Raw genomic sequence first — 18751 nt, forward strand, 5'->3', positions numbered from 1 at the left:
GAAGCCCATTTCCAGATGCCCAAAGACAAAAATCTTGGAAGAAGACACCAGGAAACCCTTGTGCTGAAGTCCAGAAGAAGAACATTTCACAAGAAGGGTAAAGTAAAAAAAGGGGGAAAAGGGAAAAAATTAGAGTAGAGGTACCGGCTCACGGGATGAGCAGAACCTCTTATATTAAACAGAGGGGACAACTGATCGAAGATAAGGAGAGGGACAACCCCGAGCTGCATGCATACTTGATGTGATGTGGAGTGAAGTCTTCTACTAATCGATTAATGAAGTTGATGCAACAGAAGCAAGGAAGCTGACAAATTGACCATTGAATTTTCTATTGGGATTGTTATTTATTATATTGGCTATGAATTGACTGTATTTATATCTACATGTTCATGAATTCATTGAGCATGACAGGCAATTCAGAACCACTTTTGGGCATATGATGAAGTAAACCATCAGGTACCTAGGTATCCTAGATTAATTTATGTGTACTCCTCACCCTGACACACAGAGAACTGAGAGTAAATTAAGGACAAGGGAAGAACCAGATACTGCTTACGCACAACTGTAACAGCTGGAGCCATCAAGTCCCAGTTGGTGAGTGGATGGTGTGTATGGGAGGCAGAGCCTCAAGAAACACCATCGATGGGAACACGCTCATAACAGTCTTTACCAGTATAGGAATCTCCCTTTTCTTTATTCTTCTGAGATCAAGACATGGTGGGCGGGTTAAGGGAGACTTACTGTAAGCGGGTAACCCAAAGTACCTAGACACTGATGGTGGAAGGCTGCCAAAACACAACTCTGTCCAAAGGCACAAGACAAGACACCAGCTGTTTTGACTCAAATGGGTACAGAGCATAGTAAAACACTGTAACAAGTTACCCAGAGAGGTTGTGGACTCTCCGTCTTTGGTGGTTTTTAAGATTCGGTTAGAAAAAGCCTTGGCTGGAACGATCTATGGTCCTGCTTTGAGAAGGGGTTGGACTAGATGACCTCCTGAGATGCCTTCCAACCCTAATTTTCTATGATTCTACCCATATTATAAAATAGGCATAGAAACACCTAGATCTTCCCCAACTAGTGGCTGTCCAACCTCTTCTTGAATGCCTCCAGTGATAGAGAGACCAGACTGCCTAGGGAAGTTGTATTCCAGTGTCTCACTATTCTAACAGTGAAGAATTTTTGTCTGGATAGCCAATCTAAATTTACTTTGTTGCAAGTACAAGCCATTGATCTGCATCTTCCTCTGCAGAAATAAAAGGTGCTTTCCCTCTCCCTAATGGCAACATGGCAGTCCTTCAAGTATTTGAAGACTGCTGTCATGTCCCCTCTTAAGTGCCTCTTCTGCAAGCTGAAACATGCCTAGCTCCTTCAGCTCTCCATCAGCTCACTCCAGTTTTTTGATCAGCTCACTCTAGCAACCAGGGTTGCAGTTCCTAAGCAGCTCTTAAGGACTACTTCCTTATCTTTGGAAAAAAATTAAGCATAGGAATAATGTAATGCCAAAAGCGTAAAGGAGGATGATGGCCACATAATTGGCTACTCTAAGACCAAGAAAGCCAGCTGTACATGTTCTTCTAAAGCAGGGGTGGGCAAAATACAGCCCACGGGCCAGATCCCACCCACCAGGCCATTCTATCCAGGCTGTGGGGCCACCAAAAAAATAATTAATATTTATCTGCTCCTGGCCCCTGTCAAAGATGACAGGAACCAGGGGCAGTAGGACCCAGGGAAAGCCACGGCAGGCACCTGCAAGAGCAGGGCCAGCTCAGCTGGGCCCCCCCTCACCAGCAGGAAGCCCCTGTTTAGTAGAGGCTTCTGGCCTGGGACTGTGAGACTGTTTGTGCCTGAGCCAGCGTGGGAAATTCAGGTAAAAGCAAGGAGTGGGGAGACAGAGGAGAATTGAGGGGATCACCCATCCTCAGAGCTGGACCAACCCCTGCTGAGTCCCATGGTCCAGTCATGCAGCCAGGAGCCTCATGGTGCTGAACAGCCAATGGGCAGGTGGGCACCTGCAGGTGGGCAAGAACGTGGAGGAAGTGGCAGTGGGGAGAGTGAAAGCGAGCAGAGCACGGGGCCTGCATTGGTGTCCCAGAGCCAGTGCCGGCAGAGCCCAGAGCACAGGGCATGGGCTAGTAGGGATTCATGGAGCTGGGCTAGGCTGCCAGCAGGGAGAAAGGGGAGCTGGCCAATGGATTCATGACTTCGGGCCAGCTGCGGTGTGCCTTGGCTTCCCACTTCTTCCTGCCACGCAAGGCAGAGCAGCCCACCAGCATGGTTGTGGCAGCCACAGGGCCTGGCAGCAGTGGCAGAGAAGGAGGAAGACAAGGTGGACTTGGCCACCGCCACCTTATCCTTGTTGCCACATTTGCAGTGGTGCTCATGGTGCCTCCGTGGTGCTCCCACTACACCCAGGTGCTGCACTCTGCCTCCCAGCACAGCTGCTGCTGCCAGCCCCACACCCGCTCCTGCAGCTGCCACTTCTGTAACTGCCGGTGCTGCTGCTCCTGACCACCACGGGTGCCTCAGCCTGCTGTGGGGATGGTGCCAAGCACAAGCGGCCGCACTGCTTGGGCTCACAGCAGGGGCATGGCAGTGGCAGCCCAGCTTCATTGCCCAGCAGCAGCCACGCGTCAATGCAGCAGCAAGGTAGGGCAGCCCTTGCGGCACACCTTGGGGCTGCCAGTGTGGTTGTAGTGGCCACAGTGGAGAAGAAGGATGAGGCAGGCTTGGCTGCCACTGTCTACTCCTTCTTGCTGCACTTGCAGTGCTGTTCGCAGGACTGGGTGCTGCCACTGCGGTACTCCTGCCATGCCCGGCTGCCAGGCACCGCCTCCCAACAAGTTGCCGCTGCCCCCGCCACTTCAACAAGCCGAAGCACCGCTTGCCCCATGGCTGCTTCCTCTTGGCGCTGTCCCCACAGCAGGCTAAGGTGCCTGTGGCAGCCAGGAACAGCAGCGACAGCGGCTGCAGGAGTGAGTGCAGAAGTAGTGGCAGCAGCCATGCAGGGAGGTGGAGCACAGCAGACAGGCACAGTGTGAGCACCGTGTTGGCAGTAGCCACTCCTGTGAGCGGCACCACGAGCACCACTGCAAGCGCAGCGATAAGAAGGAAGTGGCAGCCAAGCCCACCTCGTCGTCATCCTCCTCCTCCTCCTCCTCCCCTGCTGCTGCCGCCAAGCCCCATGACTGCCACAACCATGCCAGTGGCCCCAAGGGGCGCCGCAAGGGCTGCTCCGCCTTGCACGGCAGGAAGGAGCAAGAGGCCAAGGAGCACTGCAGCCGGCCCAAAGCTGTGAAGCCCATTGGCCATCTCCCTTCTCTCCCTGCTGCCAGCCCAGCCCAGCCCAGCCCAGCCCACTCCCTGCGCTCCTGCTGCCCCACTCTGGGCTCTGCCAGTGCTGGCCACGGGATGCTGACACAGGGCCTGTGCTCCGCTGACTTCCACTTTCCCCTTTCCCCACTGCTGCTTTCCCCACTTTCCTGCCCACCCACCAGCCGCTCTGCACCATGTGACTCCCATACTCACAATACCATTCCCACAAACCCCCATTCCCACCCACCCACAGCTCCTCACAAACTCCACACCCACCCACCCATACCCCCCGACCCTCCTGTGCACCCCACACAATATACAAGTAAGACTGCATTTTGAACTATTGTGCAATCACTTCTACATATACAGCACAAACACACACAAATCAGGACAAAATATTTTTTTAATTAAATTAAAATATATTATTATGGGTGTTTGATTTTTATGATATAATTTGGTTTTTTTTCCCTAAGATGGCATATCTTCTTACCCAAAGGAGTACTTCCAGGGGCAAGGGGGGTGTGGGGAAAGGAACAGGAGCAGGGGCAGGAGTCGGGGGGCACTTCCAGTGCCAAAGGTCAGAGGTTAGAGGCAGGACTTCTGGTCCCAAGATGATGACCAGGGGCTGAGGCACCTTTCAAGGGATGGGGCTACCCATGCGGCCCTCGACAGCTTGTCAAAACTCAGTAAGCAGCCCTTCACCCAAAATAATTGCCCACCCCTGTTCTAAACACATCCAGCTTCTGCCCCTCCCTCTCCAAAGGTTCACCTAAGTCTCTCCTGTGTTATAAACACAGCCAAGTGACCCTAACTCAATTTAATCCAGGAAGAACACGCAGCAACTGCTGCAGCATCCTTAGCCTGACGAAGGGTTTTTGAACCCGAAAGCTTGCTCAATAACTATTCTCCAACCATTTGGGTTGATCTAATAAAAGATATCAAATTCACCCAAGGAACCTTGTCTGGACACGGATAGCTTCTTCTTCAGCTGTGACGTTAGGATAGCAGGGAAGGGACTGGAAGACTCTAGTTCCACGCCTCTTATATGCACTTGTAGAATGTATGCTATGTTCCTTGGGAATTGTTAGCACTGTCTCTTCATCAGATCAAGATGCAGAAGTTCCAGCATGGTCCTTAGGGGAGGTAGCACATATAGTGTCTCCCTAGAGTCTGGGTGTATGTATGGGTGTATAGGTTTTCAGTGCTCCTTTCTCTTCCCAGCCTTCCTAGTCAGACTGATTTTTTATGAGAGAGGAGGCAGTGCTAGGGTCCTAAAACACAAAAACTGGTTGAGGACTTGAAGAGACAAAGCTTTGAGTCGGTACATATGGCATGTGCCTTGCAGCTTCTAAGAGTCATATATCTGGTCACATCAGTAACTGGAGGTGTTCTTGCATGAGATCTGTCCATAAAACTGGTGGCCAAAGAAAAGAAAAGGATCTGGGTCCCAAGTTTAGTATAGAAATTCCTCAAAGTTCCATCATTGTATCAAGAGTTCTAACGTGTTAGGCCTGGAAGAAAAAGAGGGCTAGATAACAGACCCACAGAGTGTTTAGGGGGAATCAAAAAGACCCACCTTGGCTGGCACATACTCAGACACAAAGAAAGAGAGAAAAAATTTAAATACTCAGTGGCAAGATATCCAGCTGAGTCAAAAGTGAAATGACCAACTTTGAGGGGGTCAGATATGAGGGTCAACAGTACCAATAGGAGGATCTCAGAGAATCTCTGTAGGAGAGCAAGACATCTTTGATGAAGCCTTCTGTTGTTTTGGAGGAGGGGGGGGGGGGTTAACATAAATTATTACATTTCTGTTTCTTAGTGGGACCTTCTAGCTGGAGGCTTTCCTGTCTGTGCCAGATGCCCATATGATGACTAGTGCTAGAATAATAGTTGGACCCAAGACAATGGTGTCTGCATTTGCCAGCCTAGATGCAATTGTCAGTTTAGTCCTGGCATCCACTAGCTATTGGTGGGTTCCAATAGTTAGTACCAATAGGATCAGTTTTCAATTGAGGTTAAGAAGAATGTGTGCTTAAGGCCATAATACAGGGTGGTACCAAAGCCAACAACAATTTTTATGTCTTGTGTCTGGTCAAAGAAGACCTTAGCACTGAAGCTGAAGACTTACACATTGTGACTGGGCCCATAATAGTATTAGGCTGCAGACAAAGAGAGGCCAGACAGCTAGGAATCTGAGGTGCCATTTTCTTCCTATGGGCCATGTGATGCGTAACCAAGTGAAGTCTACCCAGACACAGGAGCCACTGGATGTGACCACTAGTATTCAGCATTGAAAGACAAAATGTACACCTTCTGAACCCCAGCTAGGCACAGATCTTAACAGAGATCCAACCAGGGAGCTAGTAACAAAGAAAGGGAAAGAAATGGGGTTATTAAATATGATATACTTATCTACAACATTACAGTAACACTATACCCTATTAATATAAACAAGGAAAAGCTAGAAAAGGCTGTAGGGGTGAAATTCTATTTCCCCTTGTGTACCTAAGTGGCAGTTTTCCAGTGTTTAAGAGTAATTTTTGGCACTTACATACAAATTGCAATTCTATAACCCCTATACACCTAACGCATATGAGTGCATGTGCAGAATGAGCATATGCAGTAGGCCATGTATCACCAGTAAAAATGTTTCCCCAGTAACATGGATTTTGAAGGCAGTTTCTACAGCTCATTACTAAAAGAGCCTCATAAGGGGGACTTCATGGTGACCTTTGGAGAAGAATTGTAGCCTCCTCTGCCAGCCCTTAAGCCTGTTGCTTTCTGTAGCCTGCCTATAACCATGGCTTTCCCTGGCATTCCTGGAACCTATAACTTTATGTGGCTTGTGTTTCATGATAGTCTCCCTTGCTGTTCCATGAGTTCTTACTTTCCAGTGACCCCTGTGTAATCATAAAATCACAGGGTTGTAAGAAACAGGAAAGCAGGCTGTGGGGCCATGGGAGACATACAGGGAGATCTGGGTCACAGGCACAGATATTTAGGCTCAAAAAGCACTGGAGGCTTTTGGAAGGTTCAATGCTAGGCTTCAAATTTTTATTGCTTGACCATTTTACGTCCTGTTCCCTATACTACCAAAAGCAGTAAAATCCTGCCCTACCCCAACTACACTACCTCCAGTGGGACAAATCCATCCTAGCCCCCCACTACATAATCTCCACTGGAAAGATTCCATCCTGCTCTTCCTGCCCTGCTGCCAGGGGGAGTTCCCATCTGTGCATGCCCTGCTCCTGATTGAAAGATCCCATCCCATCCCACTTCCACTGTCCCCATGGGAGAGATCTCACTGCCCACCTACACTGTTGCTATTGGGATATTCCATTCCCCAACCTTGTGTTGGTTAGGAGAGGTAAAATTATTCTGGTTGGGGGCTGACATGGAAAGTACAAAGCTTAGACATTTAAGAAAGTGAAGGTAAAGGTCATCAGGCAGCTGCAGTGGGCTAAAGATGGAGGAGGACAAGGGAAGATTAAAGTAGAGAAGCTGGATGTGGATGGGGTAATTCAGAGTTACTGGGGGAAATGTAAAAGCAGGAGGAGAAGGAAGGGAGGCAGAAACAAGGAGAAACCTGAATGGGGGGGGGGGGCAGGGGGGGAGGAAAAAGAAACATTGTGGATTATGGATGAGAAGAGCAGGGATGGGGAAAATAACAGAAGCCGTTGTGAGTCTAGTAGAGATTTTAGGAGACCTGAAGCAATGAAGAGGAAGCACTGGTTTTGAGGTGAGTCCCTTATTACGGCCAAAGAAGGAAAGGAGAATAAAGGAGGTCATTAACCAGGAGTGTACTCCCATCTGACTCCTTCCCCCAAAGAATTTACTGTGTCAGACTCACACTCTGTTACCTGGAGTATTTCCTGGGAAGTCCATTCCCACCTTACAGACAGCCAGAGAAGTGTTGGCTGCTGGTAGATAGAGCAGGGACACCCATCTCAGCCAGGGGCACATGCCATGCCACCTTCCCTTTTCCTTGATTCCTGTGGGCTCCAGTAACTGTGAGCCTCTATGGATCTACCTAGAGCTACTTCCACAGCAGCTTCTATCCAGGGCCCTGGACTCTGAATTTTGTCCCTGTCATGTATTGATGCTGCTATCTGGCAGGGTACAGTCCAGGCCTTTTGTAGTCAGAGGGCATAAAAGAGGTGTGTTGCATGTGGTCCCCCATCCAGCTGGAGCCCTACAAGACAGGTAGCCCCTTCACCAGCAAACTGGTGCCCCGCCCCCGCCCCCGCCCCTTACCTTGAGAATGCACTCATAACTTCTGCATGATGGCAGTCACTTCACATAAGAAGCCTGGTGGAGTGGATGACCCACCCTCATGGGCCAAATTTGGCCTACAGGCTGTATGTTTGACACCCCTACTTTAGAATATGTAACACACCATCCATGTGAGCTAAATAGGTCTGGCTTTTGAATGGGAGTCTTCAATGGTTATTTGGATCTCAAGAAATCTGAGTGGTGTAAACAAATAATAATCTCTAGCTAGGGAATGGTGTCCTGTATCAAAGGCCCCTAGGCTAATTGGAGGGAAATTCTACCTACTAGTTGTCAGATACTATAGATCTCAAGTGACCTTTTGCTTTCTGTGAGAGCTTGCTAATTAACAGTGACAGCCTGTCCCAGGTCAGTAACTGAGTGAGGCTTGACAGCTCACTAAATAATATGAAAAGTGATGACCCAGCTTTCTAGGATCTTTGGGCCAGATCCACAAAGGTATTTAAGTGCTGAAGTTCTGTTGATTTCACACCGATTACCAATGTGCCTGAGAGATGAATGCAGTATATCACATATTTATTTGGACTACAGAGAAGTCACTGTTCAGGATGTCTACTCTTCTCCCCAGTAGTTTTGGTAGCTAGAAAAATTATATTTAGAGATTTGCTTTTGGCTACTGACTTGTAGGTAAAGTAGATACTGCATTAGAATAATGGTCCAGGGCAACAGCAAAGGTTAATTGGTTTCAAAAAAGCTCGGTGACAAAGTTTTGCCTTCAAAAGCAAGGTGACAAAGTTTCCTTCAAGGCACACTGTGTCTGAAGCCAGTGGGCAGACAGGCTGGGAAACTGAAGACATGTATCACACTGTTTCCTGATAACTCACAACATGATAAGGTGGCATTAGGTCACAGTGCCCAACTGCAGATCCCTTGGGATTTCCTGTTTTGGTAGACAGACCAAATTAGGCGGCCAAGACATGCTCAAATTAAGATACTGGTAAATGACCAAATTAAGATGTGTGCATGTGATGAGTTTGGAAAACAGAGGAATGTGCTGACAGAACAGAACATGGACAGTATGATGACCACAGAGAAGCCAGTCCATGATGCCTGGGAATGAAGAGCCATCAGAGAAGAAGAATACAAAAGGAGGGATTTCAGAGCAGCAAAGGGTCCCCAAGGAGGGAACCCAAGGCCACGATGGACAGAGGGCATAACACCAAGCCCATCTTACCAACCCTATGGTGGAGGGGGCCGGGGGAGGAGGGGGGTTGAGCCTCAGCCCTCAACCTCCAGGCTGCTGACTGCTTACATTTAAGAACCACAGGTGAAGTTCATGTACTGGCCAGATGTACCTCTGTAAATCCTAGGACCAGTAGATATAGAATTAGGAGGTTATTTTGTTTGCTTTGCCTGCATTATTCTTAGCTGCTATCACTGAGTATCAGTAAAATTTGCCTATTATCAAATGGAAGAAGTTATGGTCAGTCTGACGGTTTGCGTCCACCCAGAACAAGGTTTCTGGGTCATAAATCCAGTGCCAACAGCTTGTGGAAGGACTTGAGATCAAGAGGTGGTGCTAGAACAGAAATCATACCCTAGTCAGAGGGGACAGATCAGCAGGAATCACAAGCATGGAGTTAAGAGAAATCTCATGTCAACCTGGGAGAGAATAATTATCTTTTCATTCTTCCTGTTAAGTCTCGGTATCCTCTGAACCTTGGTTTCTCTCTTCCCCTCATCAACTGACATCACTAATCGGTCTACTGCTGAAAGGCATTCAGGCAATCTGTGGAAAAGGAAGAGCCACTCCTGAAGGGGCTAACCCAGGAGTCCCAGATCATTCAGTTAGGCCACAGTGGGAAGCTAAGGGAGAAATTGAGAAGGTAATCCCCAGAGGTTTACTGAATCTTTGATGAATCCTTGGCAGAAGTGAAGTTGTACAGTCTCCTTATAGTCTATATACCCAGCCAGTTGGCAGAACTTGGCCACATATTGAATTGTAGTTTGACAACCCTGCCTCAGGGTCTGCAGCCATTTCAGCAGTTTATGACCAAAGGGATTTGGTGTAAAGCATTGACATGGCCTTAAGGAATACCCCCAGGTCACTCAATAGCAAACTAGAACCTTCCAGCAGCAAGAAGGCCCAGGCCAAGTCATTCCCTACTAGTAGGCTGACCCCCTAACCCCACCTGAACATAGTTGGGTAGGTTTGGAAGCACAAAATAAACAACAGCCAACACTAGTTCACAAATACAAGAAATGTTTGGGTCTGTGTTAAACATTCTAGCGCTAGAACCTTGCTCTTGGGAAGTACTGAGGAGTGACCACAGGCTGGGTCCCAACCATTGCTGGTTGGTCTGGCTGTAGTCACAACGTAGCATTCTCCTCTCATATGGTCACAACCTGCATCTGTAAGGCCCTGTTCTGTACCTGCAGGGCATCCATTTGCGTTCACAATTCCTGTAGGCTGGCCACCACATTTCCCATGAAAAGGAGCATCTTAGACATAGGCAACACATAGGGGAAGCACGGGGTGGGAGGGGAGGGACATGTGCCCACCACCCTCAGAGTGCTAGTGCCGCCCCAGACAGCAAGTGCTCCAGCTGCTAGGGGGTATGGAGAGCACTGGTGCCCTCCACTGAAATCAGCTCTGCTGGCAGGACAGCGGTGGCAGAAGTGCTGGCGGTAGAAATCCTGGCACTTCCGCTGCCACCATGTCACTGGTGTGCTCGGCAACCGGCCTCAGGAAGACCTGTCCCCCCCCAGTCTCCAGGCAGCCTTGTGCCCTGCTGGAGCCCCCCTAGCCTTGGGAGGCACCAATCACCCATGATCTTAGAGGAACCCATGTGGCTTGAGGACCATGACCCCTTGTGTTAAGGGTCTGACCACACTGTAAAGGACCAAAGCATGGGTGATTGGACCTGTGCTGCAAGGGTATAAGTCAGGAGTCCAAGAGCTAGAAGCCATAAGCCAGTATTTTGGAGCTAGAGGTCATAAGTTAAAATCAAATGCCAGAGTCTGGGTTAGATAGGCTCTCCAAGCAGACCAGGGGCACAGCTATGCAGTTTGAGGGGTAACTCAGCCTAATTCCTTTCTTACTTCTACCTGGAGCTTGGGACTAGATCTGCCCCAGCTTAGCCTAGTCTTAGAGGGTATTTAGGAGTGTTCAAGAATGGGATAATTACATAGTTTGTTGGTAGTATTCCAGGAACTGTTCTGCTTAAGAATCCTCAGGATCTTGGAGAAGAAAAGGAGGAAGTCTGATCTCAAGATAATGCTGACAGCTCAATGCTAAGGTAGGATACCACCAGAACCAAGGGTTTATTCCCCTGGCCCCAATCAGAATTGGTGCCAAGGTCAATGTCAGGGGACAACTGTAGTTCTGTTGGTATGAGAATGAAATAGGTTGCCAAAGCTAGAGTGGACCTAATCCCACTTTGAACTGGCTCCACTAGTCTATCCAGGATAATCAAACCTCAAGACATGTAGTTCAACAGAAACAGAAGACCATAACGCTTTCATTTTATTTGATCTCTTTCTTCTAGGAAGGAGGACCAATGGTGAGTTCTTCTTTGACCAGTGCTCCCACTGGACCGGTCTTAATAAGAAAAAAGCAATAGTGAGTTTCAGTTCTAAACTCAGCTGGTTCTGAACTCTAGAGGACCAAGGATAGGCTAACTGAACAGACTGCAGGTCCTATTTCAGTCACTGAAATCCTTCAGGGTATATTCCTTCCTTAGTGGGATACTGGGAATGCCATCTCTGAGAAGAGAGTGCTTTTTGTGGTCATCTCCCCCAATCCAGTGCTCCTCTCAGGGATTACTCCAGTAGGTAGAGCACCAAGTGGGTACCTGCCTCTGAAGTGGCGATTCCTAGAAGGAAGCACCAGTATGAAGAGCAATAGTCTGGAATGTAGCTCTTATCTACAGAGAAAAGGGTATTTTTTGGTAATAGGGAAAAACCCATTACATGATAGGCTTGGATTAAAGATAGACGGTTGGGAAATGCCTTCTGTACCCTAGTCTGGGGCTGGGGGGTGGGAGGGAAGAGGAGGGTTACTTAGCAACCAGAGCCACACCTCCTGCATGGAGGCACCAGCTTGCAGGGGGGCAGCGATGGCCTGAGTTTACAGAGAGCTCACGGAGAGACCCCACAGGCTGGACAGACTTGCCTGCTGGCCGGATCAGGCCTGTGGCCCATAGTTTGCCCACCCCTGTGCAAGGACATGCAAGGCAAAGTCATGGTCCCAGTAGACGCTGATAGTCCAAAGCCTCCTCCTATGTATGAGGCATGCCTGCAACATAAATGGGATCCATGCATGGAGAAGAATTGAGCGCTTCTGAAGAAAATGAAGCACCTCATACAGCTTCCCCACTGCCATTGTGGTCCCTCAGCAGCCTCGTCTCCCTCAGGCACAATCAAGAACTCAAACCATGCATGTCCTAAGAAAGCATCCCAGCCTAGCATGGCCACATGTTATCTCAGTTAGCCTAGACTCCCCAAGTACCCAACTTGAGTAGTAATCACACAAAGCACACTGCAGCATCCACTCCACCAGGACTGAGGGAGTCACACCCAATCACCTTACTATACTAGCCAGTAACATTGGCCTACATGTGCCAACTGAGCATGGTGCCAGCACCTAGAAAAACTGAGACCTGCAGGCAGCATTCAGTCCATTCCCTCTACTGTGCCATGTAAGAACAGTCCCTGCCACATGCTTTCCTAGTTCCATCCCCATTCTGAGATCATACACCTCCTCACAGAATAAACTAATATATTCCTATTCCCATATCCAAAGACCCTGTTTGTCTTCTCCAGTCTTCCCCATCTTGTCTATCACCTACCCTGCCCCTGAATACCTCATTAACGCTCTACAACAGTGGTTTTCAACCTGTGGTCCGTGGACCCCAGGGGTTTATCTAAGGAGTCTGGAAAAGAGGACTATGATCAATCAAAAGTATGTGAATACCCACACACTTACAATTCAAAGGGGTCTGCACCTCCATTTGAAAAAATGTAAGGGTCCACAAATGTTAAAAGGTTGAAAACTACTGCTTCATAAAGATCTTGCTTAGAGCATCCCAACCATGTTATCCACCCCTTCCAGTTTCCAAGCATTCTGTCCACCATGCCCACCCTTCCACTAAACACCCTGATCTCCCTACGTCCACTCTACTCTCCATCCTGCCCCAGAGAACCCTAATTTCTAGCCCCAATCCTGCCCCAACTCTCCACCCTGTCCCCAGCCATGTATAGCCACCCTTTCAAACAAACCTGGTTCATGACAGAAAGGGTCCTGGACACACCCAAAAAGAGAAGAGATGAAGCTCGTTTTGCCTCAGCAATGGTTAACCAGGCCCCAGTTCTTGAACTCTATTCAGAATGATTTGTGAATACCAAAAAGCAGCAATGCAGCTGAGAATGCGCAAGCCAGGCTAGGGAGAGGCAGTGCTGGGAATATCAATCAGCACAGCTTGAATTGGGTGGCCACAAAAACAGCAAGGGCTTTTATCATTAAAATAATCCCTCCACAGTCCCACTGCCTTAGCCCAGTGTATGGGCTCAACACTGTACTTCAGGGGTCTCAGCCCAGCCACAGTATGGGAATTGTCAGCAAATGGGTATGCCGGAGACCTACATGAGATGGGAAAGATATGTCCAGAAATGGGAAAGGGAGATAATTACAGAAATAACTAGAGACAGAAACACAGGAAATGAAAAGTAGTGAGGGAGGGAGGGGGGCCCACCCAATCAGAAAAGAGATGGAAGAGAAAAAAAGAGGGAGAGAGACACCCAATTAAAGAGGGGGGATAAAGCGAGAAGAGAACAACTTTCACCTAACCAAAGCTGCCTTTCCACTTCTGTCCAGGTGGCTCCATCTCTCTCATGAGTGCAATTCTGGCAGCTGTGCAAGGTGTGAAGTGTTAAATTTGAAGTGTGGTGGCAGGGTACAGCACCTCCTGTACACGCTTGAGGTGCCTATATAAAGCTAGCCTCAATGTGCCCTGCTAGGAAAGCAATCCTGGAGCCTATGCAGATAAGCCCTGTGCTCAAACAGATCTAGAGATTCATAGCTACACAGCAGCTACATTATGAGACACTGCCCCACAATGAAGTTACTCTAGCACTCTAGGGATGCAACTGCTGTGGGCAGCTTCACCGTCATTCACTCAAACAGTTCCACACAGCACTAAGTCCAGAAATGAACAAAGCACTAGGTCAGTGAAGTCCACTACTCACTACAGTCCAGCTCTAATGGGCAGCAGGAAGGTAACAGAAAAATATGACCTCCATGCGAACATCGCAGCAATACGTAACTTGAGAGTAATGTGAGCGGGAGGGCGACATAAAGGACAGGAGAGCATGCCTATATGTTGGCATGCTTAAGAGGGTACTAAATGAAATGCTCAATGCTGATAATGCTGGTAAATGTCACCCCACCTGCTGTATTAAGACAGAATCTCAGTTTTTGACCTTCCACTGAGAGTGGACTCTCAGTTTCATAGCATCAATTCTTCCCTCAGTCTTGGCTCATAATGACAAAATACTAGAGAGAGACAGAGCCTTGGTGGTATCCAAACTCCTCTGAAACCGATCTCACAGTCCAGCAGGGTACCAAACACAGGTTTCCCTCGCTTTATGCTGTACATGCATTCCTGAAAAACAGCACGACTCAAATTCGCTTAAAGGGAACCCACTTTACAATGTAGCAAATAGGGATACATTCTAAGACCTTGACTGTACTGACCACCAGACCCATTTCTACCACTTTTACAAGACAATTTTGATACTCACCAACAGCAGACAGTACACACAAGCACAGGGTGGTGGTGAATGTTTAATTGGTGTGAAGAGAGGGTGGTGAAGGCTTCATTGATGGACCACGGAGAGGGGTAGGAGATAAGCTAGCAGAATGCTTAGAAGCCATAATGAGGGTGGCAACCACAGAAACCACAGAAACACGTATCGCAGACAACAAGCAAGGCGCACAGATCCACACAGGAGACTATTTTGGCGCATCACTCCCACAATGCACCGCACAAAGTAGCTGACTGTGGGCTTCCACCACACTGATCACATAGGAGTGAATTTACCTCCCATATAATAAACTTTTGGTATAAAAAGGAGCATCGCATAAGAGCAAATTCACACATACAGAACCTGCATAAAGCGAGGGAAACCTGTAACATATTTACTTGATTTTAAGGTGAGGTTTTTTCCCTCATTTAACCTGGGGGGAAAAAGCACCTCATCTTGGAATAAAGTACAAGACAGCCAAGGATGGGAGGAGGCAGGGGGCTGCCACTGGACTTGCCTGTGCTCCATGCCCCAGACTGCAGTGAGGATGGCAGAAAGGGGAGCCTGAGGCTGCAGGAGTGGGGAAAGGCACACAGGCAGTAAGAAGCAGGCAGCAGGGAGTGCAAGTAGTGTGGGGACAGGCAAGAGAGGAAAAGCTACTTGGTGCCCCCACTGCTCCTCACCATCTGTTCTCCTACAACCTACTCCTACTGCTACCCATACTGCCTGCCCTACCACCACCTGCCCCCTTACTGTCTCTCCCCCTGGCCTCACCTAAATAGAGTAGCTTTCTCCTTGGCTCCATCTGCCGGACAGCTTTGTCTCCCTCCTTAAGGCAAATGTAGCTGCATCTGTGGCAAAGACCACAATTTCCTGCCATTCTTCCCAAATATGAGGTCTAGAAACATCATGCTTACTTTTTCATGGAAGCAGAGATTCCAAAGCCATCCCATGGCTCCAGCAGCTTGCATCTTCACACAAACTATTGTGCCTATGTCTTAGTCTGGGCTGCCCAAAGGTTCACCTAAGTTCCACTGAATGGGCTTCACAATGAAGGCCTACAGTCAGGCCTTGAACATCTGCAACACCTGCTGTAGGTACATCCCATTCAACCTTCTCATGTGAGCAGGGTTTTATGAACTAGAGCTCTGGATGTTGCCGCCAGCTGTTGTAAATGTGGAGGCAAATTAAGTCAATGCTTCCTCATGCAAAGGCTCTAAGCCAGCACATGATGGCACAGCATCCCTCTTGTCTTACAGGGTAAACTAGGCAATAAGACAGATATTCCCAAAGAGGGAAAGACTCAGACAGGAACAAGGTGGCCCTCACAGCCTCAGGAAGCTCACAGGAAATGGTCAGCTCTGGCTCCCATGAAGCAAACTTTCTGGGCAGCAAGTGTCCTCCAGCAACTGCTGAAATCAAGGACAGCTGGGAAAGAAGACAGGTGCCCCTAGGGAGCATGATGCCATCCCCCACCAAGATGGCACAAGAAAAGGAAACACGAAAAATCCTGCACCAAGCAAGCACTATCATGCTTACATGGGCATGGGGAGACAGGACCCAGCTGCTTGGATAAGGGGGCAAGGGAGACAATAAGTTCTGCTCAGCAGGAAATAGGGACTGAGCATAACCATAGCCCTGTGCTGAGGAGGGACCAAGTGAAAGGACAGCTTTACTAGGTGGGGAAAGAGGAGAAGCACCAACTATTTTGGCAGCTGTCTGATAACTATGATAAACTGCTTCTCTGTAACCATTTTCTCTCCAGGCAGCCATGTCCCTTCCTATAAACTGATGCATCTGTGTGCCCAGCACAATCCTTCCCATCAAACCTGCTTGTGCTGCTCCCTGCTGCATGTGATGGCCTGGCACTCCTCATACATCACCATACCTGACTTGGCCACATTACTCCACCTCCCCCTGCTGTAGAACAGGAGACCACAAGAGAACCACACAGAAATACTGAAATTTGCTGCCCTCTGTGGAGTGACATAGAACTTTAGGTGTAGTTGAATCCCTCTTGTCAGCAGCCACGGTATGTGGCTCCTTCTGGAAGTGAGCCCAGTGATCATTACTAATGGTTCCCACTGGTACCTTAAGAAAGTAAAGGCAGTACACTTGATGGATACCCTGTCTCCAGCAAAGTCCTGAATCTAGGGCCACAAATGGGGAGGAACCAGGTATTTGTGAAACAGTTCTGCATTGCTCACCAGCAGCATGTCACGGAATTGCTGGCCTGGCTCACCTTATCAGGGAAATCTCATCTTCCTATCACAAACTGCCATGCCCAAACACAGAGCAAGGCTGAAGAGGCATGGGAGGAATTATACTCAAGGCAATGGAACAACAAGGCAACAGCTGAAAAAGGAACGGAGTGGGAATCACAGGGAAGGGACAGGCAGAAAAGGCTCATCCAGGAAAGACTCATCAGCTCTATTATACATGCATGTTGCTGAATATTCTGTACTGGAGGTTTTCAAGAAGAGGCATTGTCTGGCTTGGTTTAGGAACAGTGAATCCAAAAGGAGACTGTGGACTGCCTTGAGTGCACCAGACCGCAGCACTTCTACCAGCTCATCAGGAACTTCTTATTGAGGGTCTCACTGCATTTTTCCTCATACCACATACATAGCCCCGCTAAGTCCCAGGACCTTCTGGTCAACCTCCTCCTGGTCCCAGCCAAACTCTCCATCTATCAGTTGAGAAAGGAGGCACTGGCCTGGAGAAACCCAGATGATTTTCCTTTCACTTATCCATGTACATCTCCAGGCAGAATTTCACTGGGTGGCTTCTGCAGACTGCTTATATGTTTAATAGGCTCTAGCCAGTGTCATCTGCTTGGTGTCCCCCCTCAGAACCACAGTAATTAACCTTTGACCTGAACTTCTGTTCCTGTTTTTCATCCTTTGTCCCAAGGAAGCAATTGTTATGCAGTTAGAGGCCTTCCTTTAACTCGGGGTGGGCAAAATGCGGCCTGCCAGGCCATTCTATCCGGTCCACAGGGTCCCTACAAAATTTAGAAAATTAATATTTATCTACCCCCTGGCTGCCTATCATGCAGCCCTCAATTACTTGCCAAAACTCAATAAGTGGCGCTCCAGCCAAAATAATTGCCTGCCCCTGCTTTAACCACTAATAGAAGCTTATGGTTTCCTGGTGGGCCTAGGCCCACTATGTCTGTAAAATAAACACACTTATATCTATGCCAGGGAATGGGTAAGATTATTATTAAGGTTTTCTTCAACCCTGATTTCTTAAGGAACAAGGGCACAAGCCTGAGATCAAAAAACAGGGGGGGAGGGGCAGGGGGGCTGAATTTTCTTCAGGTGCAACCCAGGCACCAGGACAGGTGAAAGAGGGAGGCAACCCATGAGGAGCAATCCTTCACATGCTCTGGGGCAGGATGAAGTGAAATGCAAGATTCTTTGGCCAGGACTGGGCTTTGCTAGCACTGTTTCTGGGCTCAGCTAGGAGACTGAAGCGGAAGAGAAGCAACTGGGGCTCCAGAGGAAGTGTTCTCAGCTAGGTGAGGATAGAGTGAAGGAAGAGCCCCATTTTGAAAAATAAAGCACACCATTCAAAAATAGAACACTTTATTGAAGACAGATTCAATAGGTCTGTCCTACCATGGCAGGAGTCCAGCCCCATTGAACATATCAGATACAATTCAGTAGAGGAGGTATCTCCACAAGACACAGGATACAGTGCAGTGAGGCAAAGGAGTGGCCCCTGTAGAACATAGGATATGTGCAACTGGAACTCCATGGGGCACCAAGGATACAATGCCCTAGGCTGGGAGGCTCCCAGTGTGCTGTGATAGACTATCCAGGGGCCCAAAACAGGAGCCTTGAGCTGGCCAGGCAACCTACATCAGAAGGTCCTCAAAGCCTTGCACCATTCACTCTCCCATAACCTCCAGGGCCAGCTTCCAAGCTTCAAAGCAAGCCAGCAAGCAGCTCCCCCTCTGACACTTCACCAAGAAGTAGGGTACACAGAAGACAGCCCAACCGCAACAAACAGCAAGCACACAACCCCAACCCTAAAACACAGCAGAAATACCTTTGTTCCCCAGCAGAGATCTAACCGCAGCCTTAACACACAGCAGAAACACACTTGCTCCCCAGCAGAGAACCCCAGCTAAGTTCTCCTCCCCAGTCCCAAGAAAAAGCAGAAACATGCTTGCTGATCCCTGCTTTTCAGGCATGACTCACAGCAGAAAGCCCAGCCCCAGTACATAGCACAGACTCTACTGGCCCCAATCTCTGGCACATAGCAAATCCCCCTACTGGCCCAGGCTTCCAGCAATGACTTTTCTCTTCTCCCCCCACCTCCCACTTCATAGGCCCAGCAGCCACTGGTACCCCTTATCCAGTCCCCAGTACAGATTCATCAGAGCCTCCCA

At 48.6% G+C, this 18751-nt stretch overlaps 1 protein-coding gene across 5 annotated transcripts in view; it reads right to left on the reverse strand.

Annotated features, from left to right (window-relative positions):
* PCDH1 (protocadherin 1) overlaps nt 1-18751 on the reverse strand; it is a 225324-nt gene that overhangs the window by 190913 nt on the left and 15660 nt on the right. The window lies entirely within an intron of this gene.

The sequence above is a fragment of the Alligator mississippiensis genome, chromosome 9 (assembly GCF_030867095.1).
Source record: "Alligator mississippiensis isolate rAllMis1 chromosome 9, rAllMis1, whole genome shotgun sequence".
Taxonomy (NCBI): domain Eukaryota; kingdom Metazoa; phylum Chordata; order Crocodylia; family Alligatoridae; genus Alligator; species Alligator mississippiensis.